At 33.4% G+C, this 25,334-nt stretch overlaps 1 long non-coding RNA gene and 1 other non-coding gene across 3 annotated transcripts in view; both read right to left on the bottom strand.

Moving 5' to 3' along the window:
• LOC145245896 (uncharacterized) overlaps positions 1–25,334 on the bottom strand; it is a 260,524-nt gene that overhangs the window by 88,863 nt on the left and 146,327 nt on the right. The window lies entirely within an intron of this gene.
• Positions 7,177–7,248, bottom strand: Trnap-agg (transfer RNA proline (anticodon AGG)). The gene has a single exon. It is a non-coding gene; the product is annotated as a tRNA-Pro (tRNA).

Raw genomic sequence — 25,334 nt, 5'->3', positions numbered from 1 at the left:
CGCATTTTTCAGCCAAATTAAGTAGCGAGTGAGATTATTTACGACAGTGCTCAACCCAAAGAGGGGGGGGGGCTTTAAAATATATTTGTAGTCATCGACATACAGTCCTGTTTTGTTGTATCACAACTCATCCGTGCCGCTAGACTAGCACCTCTCCCAAGCCAAGGATCGAACCTAGAACCGCCGTGTTGACAGCCGGCAGTTCTACCCCTGGACCACAGAAGTGATGCCACAACTAATCTGTCCGAATGTCTATTTAAACATCCGTCAGCTACTTGTAAAGTGCTCAAACTGCTTGTTTGTAAACAAACCCCGAGCTTCGCATTTTTCAGCCAAATTAAGTAGCGAGTGAGATTATTTACGACAGTGCTCAACCCAAAGAGGGGGGGGGGGCTTTAAAATATATTTGTAGTCATCGACATACAGTCCTGTTTTGTTGTATCACAACTCATCCGTGCCGCTAGACTAGCACCTCTCCCAAGCCAAGGCTTGAACATAGAACCGTCGTGTTGACAGTTGGCTTTTCTACCCCTCGACCACGGAAGCGATGCCCGCAACTAATCTTATGACCCATACTGGTAGTACCTGTTAGGGTCCCAACTATGGGTTAAATAGAAACCGACTAAAAAAAAACAAACAAATATACTCTATTCAAAAATTGTTTTTCAAAATCACTGGATTCGGCATTAAATAACCTGAAAAGGGTTGATATGCCATAAAACAAAAACAACCAACCAACGAAATATATATCAGTTTTGATCTCACTACTATATATTAGGTTTAACAATAATCAATAGAAAATTGTCTCGATAATAATAATATGTAATCTGCATGAATTAAAATATCATATCAAGCAACACCGGGCAACTCCGGGCAGCTTGCTAGTATTCTTATAAAATTATAAAACTGTCTTGATTATAAAATTTCGTTTTTCTCTATTTTTCATTTACAAAACTCTGTTTATGTTTTTAGTTAGCACTTGCTAACTGGTGACCCTTCTATTCTCTTAATGTTTCGTTTATTTCTATTTCTCATTTACTTCTTTTGCTATAACAATATAAAGAATTTATATTAAATATCGGTGTTGTTCTTGGCAATACCCAAAATAGCTATGCCAAGGCCAGAGACCACGCCACAACCTCTCCAAAAATATAATAAACTAACAAGACCTGTGGAAATTCCACTGAAGCAGAAATATATTTAATCAACAAATATTTTTTGATAAAGCTTATATTTTTCTAGATACCGGAATTTTTTTTTTGGGGGGGGGAGTGGGGGGGGAGAGAAAAACCCATTGCATGCAGCATATATGAGCTTATTAACATTTCTATGAAAATAGTATCCATTATATTTTAAATATAGAGCTAACCCAAATGAGATAAATTAATTAAGTACTAATAAATACTCTGAAAGTAATATTGTGCTACATAGTTCAATACAAACAATAAAATCACATTGTAAGAGATAGATATATACACCTAGTTTTATATAGATGTTTGCATGGGAAGCTTTAACATTCAAAAGTGACTACAAAAGCCTTGCCATTGGCAGAAACTCATTTTTTTATTTTATGGAAATCGCTCGACAGGTCATGAAACCACAATGTAAAGAGCTAAAAAAAAATATTACTTCAAAATCAAAAACTAGCCAACGATAAGTATAAGGATAAATTACAGAACAGAAAACAACAATTATTTCTCATCTGTCAGAAACATCGCTCAAGGAATACGAGGACTAAAGGACAAAAATAAAAGAAATGAAAGTTATAAGGTTGCTGAAAGTAAACCCAAATCCATGTTCTACTCTTCTAGATTAACTTTTGGCTACGGTTAAAATTTACAGGCAAAAATCAAGTATTATGGTTCGTTTGTGTTTTGAAACCAAAGAAACACTATTGGTAGAGCCACTATTCTAAAAAAGGAAAAACAAAACAAAACAAACACTAATACTTGAAAATTAGTTCATTAAGTCACTTGGTTAGAGGGAAGGGCAGATTATTGAATCTTAGTGGGATTCTGCACTCACTGCGTTCTCTTTATTTTAATAAGCTATCAACCCATAAATTGTATGTATGTATGTATGTATGTATGTGGGTGGCTTGAGGCTATTTTTGTATTAAACATCACAGGGGGATAGTCACATTTTGTAAAAGGCTGTGGTTATTCTGCTTTAGTTCAAATCAAAAAGAAAATCATTTCTGTGTTTGTTTCTTGTAACTATGACATCTCTATATAAGGTTAGGAATGGTTATATATTTGTATATTTTGGAAGCAAGTCATTATTCAAGCAAGTCTGATTGAACACGACAGAGTTATTCTTTTTTTCCGATTTTTTTTTGGATATCTTTTCAATTTGCCGAGCGGTCTTTTTTATTTCAGCTGGCATGTTGTATATTATGGCATGCATATATTTTTGGACAGAGATTAAAATTTATACAGATAATAAATGCCACAGACATTTTTGCCTGTAAGAAATCCAGTCTAAAATTAAATACAACCATTTGTTTTTGTTTTTTTTTCGGCACCATCGTCTGTAACTAATGGCTTTTCATGAAGTCAGTGGCTTCAGCTAATTTTCAGCTTCAGTCTGGGAGTTAGGAGCATTTTCATCCCGAATTGACAAGATCAAGTTAGCAGACCCAGTCGCTGTTGAACCAAGGCTAGCAACAGCAATCCCAAACAGCCCTTTCCAGGGCTACTCAACAAACTATTAATATGAGTTACAAACTACCTATATGTGATACACATTCTACTCTCCACAGTTGCCTGCCTCCTGGAACTTCTCATAGCCTGCCACTCCAATTTTCTGAACCGTTTTCAACTTCAGTTCACTCCTGAAGCTTCCAGCTTACTTCTGCAGCCTTTAATACCTTCAGCTCACCCCTACAGCTTCCAACCACTTAAGCTTCCTCCTGCTGCCTCTAGCGCCTCCAACTCATCCCTGCAGACCCCAGTTTATTCCTGCAGCTACCTGCACCAGTACCCACTGACATTCAGTTTCCAGTTCCAGTATTAGATCTCATCTATACAACTTAAATCAACCTGAGGCATGTCACTCTAATTCAGGGATGCAAGATTCTCAACCCCGTGAGATGCCGGATACTGACATCCATCACCAAACAATGTATCGTTTTCGCTAGGTGAAAATAAAACATGATACAAATTGTGTTTAACTGATCATCTGTGTTTGTCATCCCTCTTTGCTTTGCCTTGTGTCTACTTTATTAGTTGTATGGTCGACTGGCATTTTCACATATTTCGACTCTATGCAACGCATATTATATCAGAATGCCCTATGTTAGCTGAACATCAATATAAAAAATGGAGACACAACAGAGTTGCTCAGGCATTACATTGGAATACATGCAAACTCTATTAATTTGACTACAGTGAGAAGTGGTATGAGCATAAACCAGAAGTGGTACAGGAAAACAACAATGGCAGACTTTGAGACAAACTGATAAGGTCATTGAATATGCCAAACCTGACATAATTTTTTCTAAAAAAAAAAAAACCCCAAAAAACAAGAGAACTTGCTCGATCATTGACATAGCCTGTCCTTTTGATACCAGAGCCTAAGAGAAAAAAAAAATAAATAAATATCAAGCCCTGAAACGGAAATTAAATTGTGGGAATATAAAGAAGTCAAGGTGGTTCCATTTGTGATTGGAACGCTTGGGACCGTAACGAAAAAAAGCCACCACAAATGGCTTAATCAGAATGGCGAGAGAATTTCTTTTTCAATTTTGCAAAAGGCTTGCTCGGTAGAAACGGTGAAAATGTTAAAGTACAGCTTAGTGTTCAAGAAAAAAAACTCCAACTAAAAACATCTAAAAGTTGAAACTACTATGAAATAGTAATAAAAAATGATGATGATGATGATGATGATGATGACGACGATGATGATGATGATGATGAGTGATGACGCCGACGCCGCCGACACCATATTCTCAATTTCTAAAAGTAGTTAAGATCTCTGATATTTTGAAATAGAACGAATCCAGCACTCTATTTAAAATGATTGTGACTGAACAGATGGTCAACATCTGTTCATATATGGGCGATTGAATTAAAGTTTAAAATGCAGAAGCTAAAAATCTGGTCTTTATTTATCTTATAATTCCAGTACTATCGTAACCTAACCCTACTTCTGGAAGAAATAAAATGGCTGACGGATAACTTACTCACTTCACATCCTTATATATTGTATATAATAAAAGAGGCGCAGTTTTTCCCATCTGGACCAAAATACCGTAGGTTTACAACAACGGATTGCACATAAATGTTTACGCTATTAGCCATTACCTTATTTAACTACAGAACACCATTACATACACATTATTTCGTAATATTAGAACATGACACTTTTCCTAGGGGTGCCATCTTCATCATCGTCATAATCTACGGAGGGAAGAGGTCAAATTATTCCCACTCTTTCATAAGTCCTCTTATGATCCCATTGTGCATCGCGTGCATTTATACTTTTTCCTACTTTCCTGAGTCTAAGCCGTCATTAACTGACTAGTTTTCTATAAAATATTTGGTGCTTGTTAAGATATAGTCGACAAAACGATTTTTTAAATATATCGTTTTAAGCAAGAACAATATTACATACTTAACTGTCATGTCGAAAATAGTAATATATCCAAAAATTACGAAAATTCATCGAGTAGAACAATTGATATTGTGATTTTAGTAAAAAAAAAAAAAAAGAAAAAAAAGAAGTCTATCACTATAGACAACAAACAATATCGCAGCCATAGCACAAGTAATCTAAAATATTATTTTCGGAGTTATCTCCCCTGTGTTTACTGCTTACTTTATAACGTCTAAGAAAAATACTATTTTTACCATAATTTTCTGTAAAAATGACTTTTAACTATAAATAAATTTCTACTCGATGATTTTTCGTAATTTTTGGATATATTACTATTTTCGGCATGACAATTAAGTACGTAATATTGTTTTTGCTTAAAACGACACATTAAAAAAAAAATCGATCTGTCGACTGTATCTCAACAAGCATCAAATATTAAACAGTTTTGGTCAAAATACCCCACATATGAGTGAGTAAAAGTACTGCTGCCACATCTGGGCAGGAGCTGCTCGGCATACTCTATCCTGCCTTGATCGAGTTCAAAACCTAGTAGATGATGCCCTTTTCTCTTGCTTGCAACCTCTTTCCCACAGAAGAGACGTTGCGAGCTTGTCTCTTCTCTATCATTACTTTCATGGAAAGTGCTCGACTGAGCTCCAATCTATGGCCCCTACTTGCTAAACTTTCACAAAAAAAAAACCCACCTGACTAGCTACAACTACTATATATGATTTCCTCCACTCTCTATCTGTGCCTAAATCTAAACGTAGATTCCATGAACAAAGTTTTTTTCTCAGAACTACCCCCATGTGGAACAGTGTTCTGCTGGACTGCTTCCCGGTTGAATACAACAGGGTAGCTTTCAAATCCAATGTAAACAAGTTCTTGCTGAGCCGTCCCCATAAGTAATCAAATTCTACCCAATTTACACCATTAGTGATTACTACATTACCATCTTATAGGCACCGCCAAAACTGGGGGGGGGGGGGCAGGTAAGTACTTTTTGATGGACCGTCTTTTTAAAAATCTACCAAAAATTAGGTAATTATCCAATCAATACGAAATTTTCAGCGATTATTAAGAGAAGAATGAACTTTATAACAATGTACTTATTTTTCATAAATAATATTTATATATATATTTTTTTTGCTTACAAAACCCCCCTTTTTTTGAGGGGGTTCCAAATATGCTTAAAATAATCATCTGAAACTGAACAAAACATATGTTGTTGTAAGGGACGGGATTATAGATTAAAAAAAAAAACTTGTTTGCATACCTTATTTTGATGTCTGGATATCAGAACTTCGATTGTGTTTGATTATTCCGCTTTTGAGTTTTGAAGTGTGAAATTCAGTGAATATGTTAAATAAAATAATTAATTTAAGTTAAACAAAACAACAAAAAAATTTTTTTAAATATTTATACGAAAAAAGTTATTTTAAAATCTTTGATAAATAAATTAACAATTTATTTTTAACGAGCCGAATAATGCATGACCATTATTAAACAGGGCATGCTTTGAAGAATCGATACAAAAAAAAATTTCGATACATATTGTGCCCTTTGTGTTAAAAATATCATTATTTTTTCGATCAAGTTTGGAAACGTTTGCCGCCTTTCGACTACGGTGGACCAAACGCGCTGAAATAATTTTTTTTATTCTGCTTTAAATTGCCCCCCTCACCATTTTGGAGAGCCTGGCCCCCACACACATACACATTAAAAACCAAACTCATACAAATGGTAACCCATCTGGTACTGGCCAGCCTCAGCGTTAATAATACATTGAAATTTTCGTCACTGAAAAATAAGTTTTTTTTTTGGCTTTTTGGTCTTCCGTAGTTTGCTTTTTATCAAGTACAAATGTAAACAGTAATCAAATCGACTCGAAGTAACTGGTTGCCTATATGAATAAGTGGAATTATTTGAAATCGAGGTACTTATATTATAATATTTTTGCATATTCTCATAGAAAATCACCCTAAATCTTAGTTAGACAAGAAATAAAAAAATTAATTCTTTCAAAAACCTTTTTTTTTTTTTTTTTTTTTTAACTATTTATATACGTTTTTTGTGCAAAACAAAAAACGCCAATTGTTAACTTTGGGGGAAAATTTAACATTTAAAATTTAATTAAAAATAGTAGAAAAAGTTTTACATTATTCTGTTTTCTATATGATAAAATTCAGGGTTTTATCTTTCTGGAAAAAAAAAATTACTCAGAAATAATGGATTTTAATAATGTAAGTTCGTTTTAAAAAACAACAACAACTTGATTTTTCGGCCATTTTTGGCGGTGCCTACCATCTTACATTCATTAACCATTATCCTCGAGTGGCCTTTAGGCCTTGATATATGGTGACTCCAAAGTAAAAAAAAAAAAAAAAAAAGATAATTTTTTTTTTTTTTTTTATCTTTCTTGCAGATTTCGCTTTCATCAACATTAAAAACATCGTAACAGATTTTTGAAATTATTTACAATAACTCAAGTTATATAGATTTCAATCATAATCAGTATAATTATAGTCCTCATTCATTCTCTTCAAAAAAATAAATAAAATACAAAAATGAAGCTTTCTTGGGCTCGTCCGGGATTTGAACCCGGGACCTCTCGCACCCTAAGCGAAAATCATACCCCTAGACCAACGAGCCAGCTGCTTGAAACGAATCATGAACAACGCTTTTAATAGTCTAACTAACGGAGGATAATATTTCTTTAATGTGCGTGCACAGTTCAACATCTTAAAGTGTGTGTGTGTGTGTGTGTGTGTGTGTGTGTGTGTGTGTGTGTGTGTGTGTGCAAACAGTGCCGGTCTGAGCAAAGTGTCGTATCTGTTTCGATACTACACTTTATCTATACTACACCTTATCTTTTCTCTCCTCAGTCAATGAAAGAGAAATCCTTCTAGAGTGAGGCAATTTAAATTTTTGGCTGAACCCAGAGTGCCCTTTTAAGGAGATAAAATCTCCCAGCATTAGAAACCGAGTTTGTATCTAGTAAATAAAGGATTGCTTTTTTTGCGTGTAAATCTTTTATTAATTTAATTTTATTTTTTTGAATCCACGTAAATTAAAGAATCATTAAATTGTAATGACATTTTCCAAATTTATTCAAGAACGAAAGTTTAACAGGATTTGTGGCCCTTGCCATACGAAACAACACGAGTAATAACTTTATTTATTTTAACTTCTAAAAATAAGCGACGAGATCTTAACACGTAAATTAAAACTAAGGAGGTCTCCAGAATGCTGAAGAAAGTATGTATTTCGAGGCTGATTACTCCCGGGGAACTCCCCTCCCTCTCTGCAGTCGGCGAGTTCGAAAAATGTTAACCGTCACGGCTTTTTGCAAGATACTCCATATTTTTTAAAAATTTATTTTTATTTGATTATAAGTATGAAATTGACTTTTGTAAACACCAAATAATTTGATGGTCTCGAACATTCTGTTGTATACTTATTAATGCCCGTGATTAAACGGAGTATAAAATTGTCAATGTTAGATCGTTAAAAAAAAAATCACCAAATAAAAAAAAAAAACAATAGCAAAACATACCTTTACTTAACACTACAACTAACCCTAAATCTATGTGGCAACACGAGAGATAAAAAAAAAGAAAGAAAGAAAAAGAAAAAAGATACACGAGGTGTGTGTGGTAATATCGAGCCTTTAACAAGTCATTTTTTCCTCCTTCATAATAGCATGATAAATAAAGTTGGGGTTGTTTTACTATACACATAGATTCGAAAGAGTTGTCAAAAACAAATATATAACAAATAAATGTTATCAAAGGCAAGATAAGTTACTTTTTTTTTTTTTTTACCAAACGAGATATTTAATGTAGAATGTTTATTCGGTTCGAAAAAAGAGTAATATTGAACGCTGCCGGAGAACAAGAAAAGATGGCCGCGATGTCTTTGAAGCCTCAATAATCACTTCAAAATAAGAAATAAAACAAAATGGTGGTAACATTGACTGGGAGGGTTTCTACCACCATTTTATTTGATTTCTTATTTTGAAGTGATTATCGAGTCTTCGAAGACATTGTGACCATCTTTTCTTGTTCTCTGGTAGCGCTCAATATTACTTGTTTTTCGAACCGAATAAGCATTTTACATGAAATAAAAAACACTAGGAACTTATCCAGTTAGGTTGAAAAGGAACTTATCTTGCCTTTCATAACATTTATTTGTTTTTTTTACAACTTTTTTGTACCTCTGTGTATAGTAAAAAAAAAAAAAAAAAAAAAAAACTATAAAGAAAATGACGTCCAAGATGAGAACAGTAGCCCAATGAATCCAAATAATATGAAGATGACAACAGTTGTCTTATTAATACACATTATAATCTGCATGCTTGATAATGTTTATTTATTCTTCAGTTAAACTTTATCGATATCATCTATTTTAGTACAACATAAAAATAGAATTAGCAAAAATAAACTAATGTTCCAAAGGTAAAGTAGTCAAAGGACAATGTCAAACAAATAGAACTGATAAGAGCACTTGCTCTTCACTAAACGTGTAGATAAGTATTTTGAATTCGAAACTTTATTACAAGCTGTGTCGGCTTGAAATTATTATGGAGATATCTTCCTTGCTCCAAATCCACGTTATCTCCCTTGAAACACCATTTGCTGATAAGAAACGCACTCTTCTACTTCCGGAAACAAAAATATATCTCAGTTCAACCTAGGTGCGAATTTAGAGACCAAATTTTTCTCTCTTTTTTGACTCTGTATGATTGGCTCGCCATCATTGCAAGACTTTCACAACTCTGGCATCATTCCTGTCAGACATCTTTCACATTCTGGTCAGAGTAGTAAGCTTCAGGTATCATCAATGAAGTAGATTACTTAAACATTATCCATGAATATATCTCTATTATCCTGGCAATACATGTATTTTGATTGTGTCAGTACATTTCACTTTATAATTATGTCTTTAGTTTTAACGCCCCTTGTGCAGTGTCTATTTCTGAGATAATTATCAATATATTGATGGGGGTCACTTGGATTTTTTTAATGTAAAGAATGCAGGCTGAAAATGTATGTAAATGGTTGGCTAGTCAGAATCAAATATGGGCATATATTTGGGCGTGTGTGTGTGTGCTTGACTGATTGAACAAAAACAATCTATCCTTGCGAAATTGTTTATTATTTCCCAGAGTTCAACAAGAAGATTCCCAACTTTGAAAAAAGGTGTGTCTTTTCTTCTTTTTTTTCATTGTTTTTATTAATGAGTTACAGTTTATCAAAACCATTCGCGGCTAAGAGTTAGCAAGATGGATTCAATTAAAGTTTTATATCACGACAATACAAGTATTTCAATTATGTTGCCACATTTTTATAGCTTATATACTTACTTTCTAATTAGTAATTAGTCCATGCTTTCCATGTCACTTGTGCAGTGTATACTCCTGAAGGAATTATCAAGCCGGACAGAATATATAATCAATGAAATCAATTAGATATATTTTTTTTTAATGTAAAATGCACATAAACGACAGGTTAGCCAGAAACAAATATCGATTTGTCAGATACAATGTTATTTAGGTCTAATTTGAAGAATCTGTTTGACTTAATTTTATATCTTAGAGAAGAAAGAATAGAATATTTTTATATATTTTCTTTTCATAGACACTGGACATTTTATATAGAATTCCACTTTGTTGGTGCCGATTTTCATCTGATGGCTCTGATGATCGGAGATTTTAGTTTATTATTTGAATTTGTTTCAAGTATGCACTGATTCTTTCAGAAATATGTGTTAGTGTTTCTTTGCTTCGAAACTGATAGTACAGCACAATATAAGAAATTTGATCTACAATTTATACACGAGTTAAAATGGAAAAGTGGAAGACCTAAATTTCAGTGTTTCGTCCAACTGTTGCATGGGCTTTATCAAGAGAGAAAAGGCTAAAGGCAACAAAAAATAAGATTTGTAATTTTGGGGATTATATATACTGATTAGAGTATAATAAATTAACATCTATGTGGAGATGGAAGACATACTAGTACACACACACACACACACTCATATATATAACACTATTTTCATGAACCGAGCAGCACCAGATCACCTTCCTTACGGTCAGGTGTGATAGTGCGGTGTTTGACATGAGATTTAAGATGGCTCAGATTTTGGAAAAATGACAGAATGTGTTTTTATTGAGATATTGCGGAGAAAAATTAATTTCCCAACAAAATAAACAGACAGGTTGGTGTCGAGAGTTTAGCAAAGTGACCAAAAGCATCTTAGAAATGAACCATGCGCTTATGTCAAGCGAAAAGACCAGCCAAAAAGCTAGATAATTGAATTACTCTGTTAAGAGAAAGAAAGAGATGGAAAGGCCTTACGTGAGAGAGAGAGAGAGAGAGAGAGAGAGAGAGAGAGAGAGAGAGAGAAATGGTAATTTCGCCTAGAGAGGAGGGGAAATTACGAATTCCATAAAACCTTTTGTTTAGCAGAGAGGATAGACATGCCTGCTAGCCTTAAATTGGTCAGGTCAGCTTTTTGGGGCTGACCGCTCAAGGGTTGAGATCCTTGAAAAAGTATGAGAAAAGCTGTTTCTCCCTCCTACGATCAAGAAGCTGTTTGAAAGAATTCAAGTAGAAAATCCCGCATCTTGAAAACAGTTTATGCTGATTAAGTCCAAAAGAACCGAAACATTTTAACTTTCCATGCATGAGTGTATCTGGAATCATCTTACGCATTAATTATTTTCATTTATAAGAAAGTTATCTCTGAAGTTTTTATTGATTGCTTTGATCGTTGGAAGATAATCAAGTTAATTTCCAGATCTACCTTGAACCCTGACACAGAGCTGTAGCCATAAGAGGCCCATAGGCACCTGTGAGAGAAGAATTCAACCCCAACAACGAATGGTATCTTAAAGATACTGCCACCCAGACTTAGAGTCATGCATGTTTGTGTGCTCAGAGCATCAGAACGCTGATTTCCAGTGACAAGTGAATGTCTGGTTACATTTTGAAATGTCCATCACTAGATAAACATAAAAGTGTAGCCACTATGACTTAGGGTAAGTCCCTATATTTAGGGGCTGGTGATGGCCTGGTTACATTAATTGGTCCTGTGATGCAAGATTGTGCGACCATCTCCCCTAGATATGATTATATATATATATATATGTATATATATATATATATATATATATATTGTTTTTAAAATATAATTATCCACTGACACATTCTTCGTCGTCTACGACTCATCAGAGTGGCTGAATTTGATGAGTCATAGATGACAAAACACATGCCAGTGGATAATTATATTTTAAAAACAATATATATGCCACTCCCCATTTGGCGGTACCAATTTGGTAAAAGGGAAAATTATTCCCAACTCGCATTTGTACTTTCATATAAATAATTGAATTCATTCAAAAAGGTATCGCAAAAAACAAAAAAAAAAAACAAATAAATAACATCTCTCTCTCTCTCTCTCTCTCTCTCTCTCTCTATATATATATATATATATATATATATATATTAGTGATGGGACGATTCCAATATTTTCCCTGATTCTGATACGATTACCAATTCCGTACTAAATTACCAATTACGATTACAATTCTTTATAAATCTCTACATATTTAACTATAGAGTGGTATTTTTCACTGATTACCGTAAAAACATACGTGTTAAATGTGCAAATATTTTCCTAAACGTAAAAATATACTTGGAGGGGGGGGCGATCTATCAATTTTAGCTTCAATGGTGGCTTAAAATCAAGAAATATTTATTATTCTATCATTATCACCAGCAATGGAAAATTTAGCTTTAAAAAAAATCAAATAAAAAAGATAATTTAAAGAATCGTTTTTGGCATCAGAAAATCGATACAAATATTTCCGATTCTGATATCCTCATATATTCCGATTTTTTCAATTCCCGGTTCCGATTAATCGTCCCAACACTAATATATATATATATATATATATATATATATATATATATATATATATACTCGGAATTTATATACAAAATCTACACAGATGTGGAGTATCCCTAAGTGGTGCATTATCGTGTTTATGTTGGGAAATTTTTGAAACGGGACCCAACAAATAATTAACAATTTCTTATGCGATAGAACCAAAAGACACTAAAAAAATTTTTTTTTTAAATCACTGAAATACTAAATAAAATAACTTAGCATCAAATTTACTTTAAAAAAAAGAAAGCAACCGCTCTGTGCTCTTTCTTGACATTCTACTCATAAAAATGCAATAATAAATTAAATAATAAATTAAATAATAAATTAACCAATAAGAATAATTACGTTCATTTTTATTTAACTGTGTTTCCATAATAAACGTATATCGTTATGTAAACGTATATCGTTATGTAACAGTGAGTGATTTTCTTATTTGTTCATAATTATTCCATTCTTTCATCATGTGCTGTATACGTACCCACGAGAACGCTGGGCATCCTGCGGTAAGATATTTTATGTTATATTGATCCTAACGCATCCCACTATATAATTTTCCATATCAATACAGGGCTATATAAACATGTTCTCATCTGCATATGCATATACACTTGGATACACAAATGATGATATGCGGCAATGACTATCTAAATGGGGAATTCAAATATGCCGAACACACTCTAAAAAATTTAGAGTACCCTACATATTTAATACATAGATCAAAAAGAAAATCTCTCCAGAGTCACTCAAATCGCAAATAAAACAATTCATCAATTGGTCCTATAATAAATAGAGATTTAGTTTTACCAGCTAACCTTATTTACACAAAACTGAATAAAATACAGGGGGGGGGGACGATCAAATTGTCACATCAGAAAAAACGAAATGATTCCCTTTTCATTTGATGAAAACCGATTTTCTTTTTTTGTTGCAGACCATCTACTAGTTGACAAGTTGTGTACAAATCCCAAGAGCGATAGGAGCCTTCTATCATGTCTGAAAGTGACACAATGTTCAATGAGCGAGATTGGAGATGTGCCACTGTACAACTCATGCTCTCTACTGATCCAAGTTATGACAAGAGGACCATTGTCAGCACCCTCAAAATGCATCGCTGGATTGCCATGAATAACAAGGACATGCTCGGAATGATGAAAACAAAGTTTCCGGCCACGGTTATGGTCTTTGGTGTGGCTTCAAGTGAGGGCCACATCATACCACCTAACATCTTCAAAGTCAGCTTGAAAGTCAACACCGAAGTGTACCTGGATGTCCTGAAGAGTGTGGTGATCCCCTGGTACAATCAGGTGGCCGCTGGCAAACTCTGGCTGTGGCAGCAGGACTCAGCGCCAGCCCACAAGCCCAAAGAGACCCAAGATTGGCTTCAGAAGGAGTGGTACAACTTTGTACCCTTCTCTTACTACCCCCCTCCTTCCCTGACCTGAACTTGCTGGACTACTTTGGTTGGTCATACGTTGAGAACATTACCAACATGATCTCTCACAACACCAATCCCAGCCTGATCGCCACCATCTGGCAAACTCCCGATGGCGCTTGTTCCGGACCCATATCAAGGTGATGATTGAGGCTGAAGACGGCTACATTGCATAGATGTCAGCTCTTCTATATAATCAAGTTACCGGAATTGATTTTTTTCAATAAAAGTTTTAAAATAAAGCCGCAGTGTTGTTTTCTTTAGGGCAACAACTTTATCGTTCCACCCCGTATAAGCCCAAATCTACTATTATAGATATAGTGCGGAAATCTACTTAATTCAACACTACACCTACAAAGCTAGCATGTATTCCATCTCGTGTTCAGATTGTGATATGATCTACATCAGGAAAATCCAATGCAGCCGCGACAAGAGAGTTTACAAACACAAAAGCATCATTAAAACTAACACCCCACAATCAACGCCTTCTTATACTATTAAAAAAAAAAAAGGCTGCTTAAATTAAACCCATGCAAAACAAATGTACACAATCATTAATTGAATCAGCTCTCATAGTTGATTTAGAAAATACAATTAAACAAAAATGGGCATTCATTATATCTCTCTCCACCTATCTAAAGTTATTATTAATGAAAACAAAATAAATTTAGACACTGGAGGATTCCCTGCTTTTAGATTAGAGTCTTAGAATTCCCTTTTGTTTTCTTTTTGGCTCTTATCTTTACATTTCCTTGAACTACTATCTATCTACCAATGTAGATTTTGTATGTAGATTTCGAGTGCATACATAGTTATATATATATATACATATACATACATAGTTATATATATATATAAATAAAATGAACTCATTTTTTCCCGTCGGATTTTGACCTTAATAGGATTAAAAATCAAGATATTTCATGCAAATATAATATGCACAAACGGCAGAACAATATCTGAGGTGTGTTATAGGCTTATTATTTCTCAAATTCCTCGATAATCTTAGATTTCTATACTTTTTCTGCTGAGAAGTCACGGCCAAAATCGGTTAAGATCAATGGAAGTGGTAAAATATTTTCTCTCTAAAAAATTCCTCCTCCCCCTGCCACCACTTAACACCGTTTGGGGATCGTTCACAAGGAACAGTTGAGAAGAGAACACCGGTTTGGCTTCGTAGTTCTTTCATGTGAAGTTATTTAAAATCACTAAACTAAGCTGCAGTGCTCTGTGGCGTAATGGTTAGCGTGCTGGACAATTCACATTATATTTTCACGTTCGCGCCGATCTACCGTAGTCGTTTTTTTTTTTTTTTTTTTTTTTCCTAAACAACTGAAATGGACTTTTCTTGGTGGCCGAACTGTTAACGTTGCAGATGTTTTTTTTTTTTTTTTTTTTTCACACTTTATTTTCCTACTTTTACTCATGACTCCGGGTTTGATCCTTCCTACTTACCTACCATAACATTTTTTAACCCCCCCCCTCCCGGAAACAAACACTCGGGCAACGCCGGGTACCCCCGCTAGTATATATATATATATATACGAAGGGTGTGCAATAAGTAATGCCCCTGACCCACTTCCCATAGCAGTAGAGCAATGACACTTGGCACAGTTATTAGTCCTTCTCTACATAGGAACCACCCAGAGTAATGCATTTCTCCCATCGTTTGATGCAGCTCTGGAGACCGTTTTTGTAGAACACCCCAGGTTGGTCCTCCAACCACGACGTGACTTCAGAAATCAAGGCTGCATCATCTGGGAAACGCTTTCCTTTCAAACACAACTTCATGGCTGGGAAAAGGTGAAAGTCAGAAGATGCGAGGTCAGAAGAGTAGGGAGGATGGGAAAGGATTTCATAACCACATGCCCGTGCTTCTGATCTGGCGACATGCGGGTTGTGGACCAGAGCGTTGTCCTGCAGGAGGAGGGTACCTTTGCTGATCTTGCCCCGCCTCTTGATTTTGATAGTTTCCCTTAATTTCCTCAAAAGTGAAGCATAATAGGCTCCTGTAATTGTGGTACCCTTTGCCAGGAAATCTGTCATCACTACTCCGTCCTGCTCCCAGAAGACTGTGAGCATGACCTTGCCAGCGGAGAGCTGCACCCTTGCCTTCTTTGGAGGTGGTGAGTCCAAGTGCTTCCACGGCATTGACTGGGCTTTGGTCTGTGGATCATAATGATGGACCCAGGTTTCATCCTGTATAATCAGTTTTTTGAAAAACTTTGACTCATCTTCTTGGCACATTTCAAATTCATCCTCGAGCACTCGACACGTTCTCGCTTCTGGAATGGTGTGAGCAACCTGGGAATCCATCTGGCAGACACCTTATGCATGTGCAAATGGTCATGAGTGATAGTTTCCACAGACCCTGTACTAATCTTGACATCTTGGGCTATTTGGCAAATAGTAATGCGCCAATCTTCCAAAATGGCAGCCTCAACTTGACGGACAGATGCCTCATCAATGGCAGAATGGGGGTGACCAGGTCTGGGAGCTGTTTCCACAGACTTCCGGCCATGTTTGAATTCACGATGCCAGTGTTTTACAAGGTCATATGATTGGGCATTATCACCATAAGTTTCTTTCATTTCATTAAAAGTCTCCTGTGGTGTGCGAACTTTCAAATACAAAAAACGGATCACTGCTCGACATTCAAGAGGCTCCATTTCACACCTGACTCAGTTCAAACACCTGTAAAACAGAAACCACAATTAGTTCAGAGCTGCAATTTGCCACATAACCCGTAGAGATAGAAATTATTGCACATGTAAAATTTCAGCTAGATCAGACAACTGAAAGTGGGTCAGGGGCATTACTTATTGCACGCCCCTCGTATAGGGTCGTTCCAAAAGTAAAGCCTCTTATGCTTTTTAACGAAAAAATTTGAAGAGCTACAAAGACGGGAGTGGTACCATTAAAACGCACATCCTTTTGTACTCCAGAATTTATTTTTTTATATAGTAACTACCATTCTCAATGCACTTTTGCGAGGAATTCAATGATGCATCTCTGATACTGATGCACGCCCATGACAGAAGTTGTTTTCACTCCATCAATATCTGTAACAAAGTGAGTAAGCTTTCAGGTCATGAATGCATGAGTTCAGTAATTTGCAATCTTCTCTGATTCACTCGGGGGAAATAAAAAATAGGAGGCATTATGTTTGGAATGACCCCGTGTGTGAATATATATATATATATATATATATATATATATATATATATATATATATATATATATATATATATCAAAATCAAATAATAATTATTCCTTTTTACCTACAAATAATTATTCATTATTTACTTATTTTTAACTACAAATAATTATTTTTTACCTACAAATAATTATTCATTTTTACTTACAAAACCATAAGTGTAGGGTAACAATCTCTGCCAGTCATGAGATTCAAACCCAGCCACGAAACCACCTTTTTGCTCTATTTGCAGAGCCTATACCTCAGGGCCACCAAACAATTATGCCAGAAATGAAGGTAATTAAATACTATTAAACGCTGAATTCGTGTGAATACATTAGGTAATCAACAGTGTTCACATGAGCGGAAGTCGTGAACATTGCATAGCCGATAGTTGATTGCCTTAGTTATAAATCCACAGATGTGTGTGTGTGTGTGTGTGTGTTTGGATGAATTCTATCTCTGCATAGATTTAAATTCTTTATACCCTGATAACTACATATATACTCCCCAAAATTACAGATCTTCTCGTTTTTTTTTGCCACTTTTAGCGTTTTTCTCTCTCTTTATAAAGCCTATGAAATAACTGTTTGAAACGTTGAGTTTTAGGTGTTCTGCTTTTCAATTTCAACTTCGTTTGCAATACTTTTTGAATGAATTCAATTATTTATACGAAAGAGCATTTTTACTTTAATGCTAGTCTGGAATTATTTCCCTTCAGTAATGTGATGCCCCCAGATATTGATCGCCATATGAATTTTTAAAATGTAATCATCCATAGACACATGTTTCATTATTTATGACTCATTAGTGGGACCAAGTCGTGCTGTCCCTGGATAATATTAAAAATTATATATATATATATATATATATATATATATATATATATATATAATGCTCTCTATCTTAGCTTGAGCATATTGGGTATACAAATTACCATTAGCATCTGAAGCGATGCTCTTTGTGTAAACAAATTGAGCTTAGGTATTTGGATAATGTCAAAACATTGTTAATTCACTGTCTCCAAAGCAGCAGCTGTAGAGCACAATGGTTAGAAGCTCCAACTGTCGTTTGGGCGATCGGGTTTCGATCCTCGCTTAAGGTAGTTGCTTGTCTAGCCGCACTGATGATCTGAGAAACAGCGAAACAGTACTACTGTATGTGGATGACTATATATATATATATATATATATATATATATATATATATAATTATTACTATAATTATTTTAATACCTAAAGAGACTAGTGTTTTATCCTTTTGGGAACCATCTGTGTAGGGAGTTACGATTACAGTCAGTCGGACATTCGAACCCAGCCATGAAGCCATCTCTGACTCCGTTAGCAAGGAACAAACCCCACGGCCAATGTTAACAACAAAAATACAGTTGAAATTAATGTTTATATAAAATGTAAATATCATAGACGCCTAGAGTGATCTTATGATTATGACATCATTATCTGCATATGTAAGATGAAGTGACTAACCAATTAGAACAGTTTTTAAAGGGGCTGACATATATATATATATATATATATATATATATATATATATACATATATATATATATATATATATATATATATATATATATATATATATATATATTCATATATATAGATGTGTGTATGTGCTCTCTTTTTCTCTCCCTCTCTCTCTATATATATATAGATAGATAAGGGCTGACATTATATATATATATATATATATATATATATATATATATATATATATATATATATAGCTTAGTGCGTTAGAAGAAAAAGAGGAGACTTATCTGAACAATATAAAGCTCAACAAGTATCATTGGAGCTTCTATAGGAGAACAATGGGAATGGGAAATGAATTCACAAAAACTATATATTGGTGGATATAGATTGGTTCATTTATTAATAAGGGAATACAAACAATTCGTTGGGGAATAGAAAGGACTCTTTATGCCAAGGCGTTTCGAAGCCTAATGCTTCTCATCAGAAGAGTAGAGAAGATGCTAGGTAACATAGTGGGGATGCGGTATAAAGAGTCCCTTCTATTCCTCAACTAATTGTTTGTATTCCCTTATTGAATAAATGAACCAATCTATATTCACCAATATATAGTTTTTGTGACTTAATTTTCCATTCATATTGTTCTTATATATATATATATATATATATATATATATATATATATATATATATATATATATATATATGTTTTAAGAAAAATAGAAAAACCGAATGAAATTATTAAAAAATCAACGTTTCGTCCTTATTTCAGAGGACATCTTCAGGATAATTGAAATAAAAATGTAAGAAAAGAAAAAGTCATAGATCGTGCGAAAAAGACAGTTTTTGAATCCTACCCATGTCGGGAAGGACAAATATGTGTGTTAATGTGTTATTTCAATTATCCTGAAGATGTCCTCTGAAATAAGGACGAAACGTTGTTTTAATAATTTCATTCGGTTTTTCTATTTTTCTTAAAACATAACGTCAACCACCGCTGGTATTTTTTCATTCCTTATATATATATATATATATATATATATATATATATATATATATATATATATATATATATATATAGAGAGAGAGAGAGAGAGAGAGAGAGAGAGTAATTTAGAATTAAATTCAGTAAAATAAAAATTATGACAAATTTATTATTTGACAAGGAATACAAGAAAGATCTAAAGTGTTTTCCTTATTAAAGTTTGCATGAAATTTACAAGAAACCACTATTAAAAAAGGGATATTCCAAAGTGAATATTAGCCTCTTATAAATCTCATGCAAACTTAGTTTTCAATCTATGTGCTGAATAGCAAAATTCATGGAATACCTATAAATATTATTTTGCTAATTACATTTTGCTCTGATGACATGAGCCTTTTATTGAAACTCCATGAAATAAGGAAAAAGAAAAACCTTAAATTTTTTGTATTCCTTATTGAGTAATAGATTTGTCATAATATTTTTATTTACTGAATTTAATTCCAAATTTTTATTTATACTTTTGTTCTATCACGTACATTGAGCTTTTTCATTTGGTTGGGATTGTCTTATAAATATTGAAATTAATATTTATATGGACTTTAACTTTACAGTATTATACAAGCTGTAATCTTAAATTATTTTTAAATTTCATTGAATATATATATATATATATATATATATATATATATATATATATATATATATATATATATATATATTAGGGATATTTTTCCAATTCTGATACAATTACCGATTCCACATAAAATTCTCGATTTCGATACAATTACCGATTCCGATTCATTATAAATATCTAAATATTTAACTGTAAAGATACTATTTTGCATGCTTACCGTAAAAACACATGTTAAATTTGCCGATATTTTCTTAAACATAAATATACACTTGTGATGGATGATCTATCGATTCTAGTTTTATTAATCGTTTAAAATCAATAGATATTCATCATTTTAGTATTTCTATCAGCAGTAGAAGATTTTTCTTTAAAGAAAATCAAATAAAAGAGCCAATTAAAAGAATCGTTTTTGGCATCAGAAAATGGGCACAAATTTTTCCGATTCTGATACCGATTTCGATACAGCAAAATGTTCTGATTTTTTCGGTTCCTGATTCCGATGAATCGTACCAACACTAATATATATATATATATATATATATATATATATATATATATACATATATATACATACATATATATATATATATATACATATATATATATATATATATATATATACATACATATATATATATATATATATACATATATATATATATGTATATATATATATATATATACATACATATATATATATATATATACATATATATATATGTATATATATATATATATATATATATATATATATATATATATACATATATATATATGTATATATATATATATATATATATATATATATATATATATATATATATATATATGTATATATATATTTAGTGGAGATGGTAATTAATAAAAACTGAAGAAAGTACTCAATACTGTTGTAGAGCAAATATGCGTTTTATTTTTTATTACCGTATCTTTCTGTTAAGTTACATTATTGTTTCAGCTACTCGGCCGTCTCAGATTAGTCTGTTCCATCAAGAAGGAAATTCAAAACCTGGCACTTTGTGAAGAGACGGAAAATGTTGACGTTATTTTTTTTTTTTTTAAATTTTATTTCTAGTAGTTTAATATATATATATATATATATATATATATATATATATATATATATATATATATATATATAAAATGAAAATTACAATTGAATTTACCAAAATGATCCAATATATATATATATATATATATATATATATATATATATATATATATATATATATATATATATATATATATAATTAAAAAAAAATAACGTCAACATTTTCCATCTCTTGGTTCAAAGTGCCAGGTTTTGAATTTCCTTGTTGATGGAACAGTCTAATCTGAGACTGATTCAATACGATAAACTATTTACTAACAACACATACCACGTTTGAACGCAATAGTTTCAAATAGATTTCATGTTTACACTTAAAATATACCGAGTTACACAACTCAACGTTAATAAACCACCAAAGCAAACAAAGAGTAACCTATTTCACGACAAACGCCAAAGAAAATATTTATTGAAATCTTTGCAAAGTCACTTGTGCCAAGCAAAAAAACAACCACAGAGCAGATTCATAGGGGGAGGAGCTATTTAAAATATTATTGCTAATTATGCTATAAAAAAATTTGCCATCATAATAACTAAAAGGTTATTCTAGATAAAAAAAAAAAATAAATAAACAGAGAATGGTTTCATAAAGTTTTTGAAAACATTAGAAATTTATTGGAAAATAAAGTTAAGGAAAGATGCACTGTGATCTAGAATTAATTTGACATGAAATTAACGATGTACGAGGTGTTTTAAATAAGTTTCCAGACCTTTTCCATATAGGCACTTTTATTGATAGCACACACATGAAACTCTAGTCCCCCTTTGAAGTAATCTCCTCCGGCTGCAATACACTTGCGCCGTTCCAACAACTTCTGGAAGACCCCCATGGAAGTCCTCTAGTGTGAGCATGTCAATGACCCTCGTCACGGACTCTTTCATCTTCTCAACTGTTTCATAACGACAGCCTTTAAGGTTTTCCTTGAGCTTAGGGAATAACCAAAAGTCACAGGGAGCAAGGTCTGGACTATAGGGAGGGTGAGGAGCTGTCCTGTTGTCCTTTTTAGTCAAATAGTCTGTGACTAGGATGAAGTTATGGACTGATGCATTGTCCGGTTGGAAATTCCGCTGACCCGATTTGAAGAATGCTGGCATCTTCCATCAGAATCTCTTCATGAACTCCTTTAAAACCTCAACATTTCCTTTTTGATTGTGTGTCCAGTAGGAACCAAGTGCATGTAGATCATGTCCGTGCTGTCAAAAAAAAAAAAAAGGATCATAAGTTTTTGGGTGTATTTGCTATGTCCGGCCTTCTTGGGTCTGGAAGAGTCAGCATGCTTCAACTTGGAATTCTGTTTCTTTTGGTCATAGCAGTAGATCCAGTTTTCATCGCAGGTCATTAAGAACTATGGGATCTCAATTGATCAGCTCAACGATCTCCCTGCTGTCTTAACAATGTCTTTCTCTCTGATCTTCCCTGAGCACCCTCGGGACAAACATTGCGCAAATCTTTCACATTCAGTTCCTCGCAAATAATTGTATGTACAGTTCACACACTGACATTAAACTGTGCACTAATTGTTTCTATAAACACATGATGGTCCTTATCCACGAAATTCTTTATTTGGCCAATCAACTCTTCTGTTCCCACACCTCTCATCATTCCTCACAGACTCCCTGCATTCCTTGAATCTTTTATGCCACTTAAAATGTGATGTTTGATTCATGCAAGATGGTCCAAAAGCAGTCTGAAGCATTCTATACATTTCTGTGGCATTTTTCCAAGTTTATAAAATTTTATTGCATATTTTTCTTCTAAATTGTCCTCACGTCCAGATTACATTTTTGAAATTCACCAGCTGTGACAATCAGGCTTTAGTAGGGTGTATTCCAATTCCTGCTGTAGCTGTTCATTTAAACCTGAAATCATGTAAAATTGGTCTGTGATCTGAAATCATAAAAATTAGTCTGTGATCTGAAATCATAAAAATTGGTCTGTGATCTAAAATCATAAAAATTGGTCTGTGATCTGAAATCATAAAAATTGGTATGTGATCATAAGACGTATCACAATAACATACTGAATTTTCAAAAGTCTACAACAATTTTAAATGCCTGTACAAAAAAGCCTGGAAATTTATCAAAGGCACCTCATATTTAAGAACAAGAGCTGCACTGGAAGAGTGCAGAGAGTATGTGAACCTTACAGAAACTTATTCCTACCAAAATCCCAGAAGATCAATGCTTGTTATGGAAAATAAGCCATAGGTAAGCAGGTATATATATTATTTAATTGGAATTCATTATTGAGATGAGTTTTATTTTATTAATTTATTTTATTGCAGACAATTATCCTAATCTTTTTTCTGAGTTGTTTCAGGAATAGTTGGCCGAAACGCTGTGAAACAATCACCTGACAAAGGCCAGGGGAATAGTTAGCCGAAATGTTGTGAAACAACAACTAAAAAGATGAGGATAATAGTCCACAATAAAATGAATAAAGGTAAGCAGGTGTTGTGATAACGCAAGTTCATTTACAATGGTTTTCAAAAACAGTTGAGGTTACTGGAAATCTGGAGAGACTTGTCGTCAGTCAGACTCCAGGGAACATCATCGCTGATGATGACCTGTGAGAGAACTCCTAGTCAGGAAATAATAATCACAACTATCGTCATTCATTTGACGTCTGATAATTAAACTTGTCAATCAGGTACTAAATGCTTCACATAAGCAAAGATGCGCCTCTCGCCTATCTTCTATTATATAAAGGCAGATGTCTGCGTGTATGTCCAGCTAAAACTCAAATACTACAAAAGAAACACTCATAAAATTGGCATTTTCTTGATTAGCATTGCTCCGGATATATAACATCTAAAATTTCTAAAAAATTCTTTGACTCTAAACTGGCACAGATTTTATCAGGGGGAATCTGCTTTCCAGCGATTTAATATACTAACTTAAGGGTAATAACTATGATTTTTTCAAAGCACTTATTTCCCTTATGCTGTCTCATTCCTTAAGTAGTCTATAAAAGTGTGTGTGTGTGTGTGTGTGTGTGTGTGTGTGTGTTGTGCTCAAAGAGAGGGAATGGGTTGAGCTGGGAAAAAGAGAGGAGTGAGGAGAGAGAGGTGATAACCAGGGGAGTGTTAGATAGAAGTTTGAATAGAAATTGTGGGGGAGCTTTGAAGGTCAGAAGTAATTGCATGCGTTTCAGACTAAACAAGATACTTTAGGTTGAACAAAGGATAGAAATTCGATAATATTATTAACACGAATATTTCGTGTCCATCTCGATTCCAAACTATGCAAGATTTGCCAAAAGCAAAGATATTACATCACAGTCTCATTTTCTCTCTCTCTCTTTTTTTTTTTCCTTTTTTTCTTTAGTCTCAAACACTGAGTATAATTGTTGTATTTTGAGGAAAATTTATATATCAACCTTCCACCTACTAAATTGGCACTACAAAAAAATTATATTCTACCTTTTTTAGGCGATGATGTGTAAACACCCTGAATAATTTGACAGAAAGATAAAAAAAACAAAAAAAAAACAAACATTATTTCAAAATTTACAGTGGGGGATAAATTTTGTATACAAATTTAACATTAACACAATGTTAAAGGGTAACTGTAAAAGGCATTTAATCCTAGCCAATGCCATGCCTTCTTGGTAATATATATATAATTTTGGACTATTTCTTGTATATACCTACATAATATTATAAGATTATGTATTGCATATTTATTTTTAGAATTTAATTCAACAGTGTTCAATACTTGAGCAGAGCTTATTGGTAGTAGTATATAAAATATATATGTAGTAAATAAGCTACACAGAGACATCCATGTTTCTTTCCAGCACAGTGCTCGATGATATTTTACAGAAATGAAACAGATGCTTTATATATATATATATGATTTGTTTTTTTTTGGGAAAAAAATCCAGCAGAGTGCTCAATTAAAAGGAAAATTCAAAAATAAGAGCGTATTTATATTTTGTATT

This window comes from Euprymna scolopes, chromosome 23 (assembly GCF_053919585.1).
Source record: "Euprymna scolopes isolate OS-2025 chromosome 23, ASM5391958v1, whole genome shotgun sequence".
Classification (NCBI taxonomy): domain Eukaryota; kingdom Metazoa; phylum Mollusca; class Cephalopoda; order Sepiida; family Sepiolidae; genus Euprymna; species Euprymna scolopes.
The sequence above is the reverse complement of the archived record's forward strand: the minus strand, read 5'-3'. Positions and strand labels throughout refer to the sequence as shown.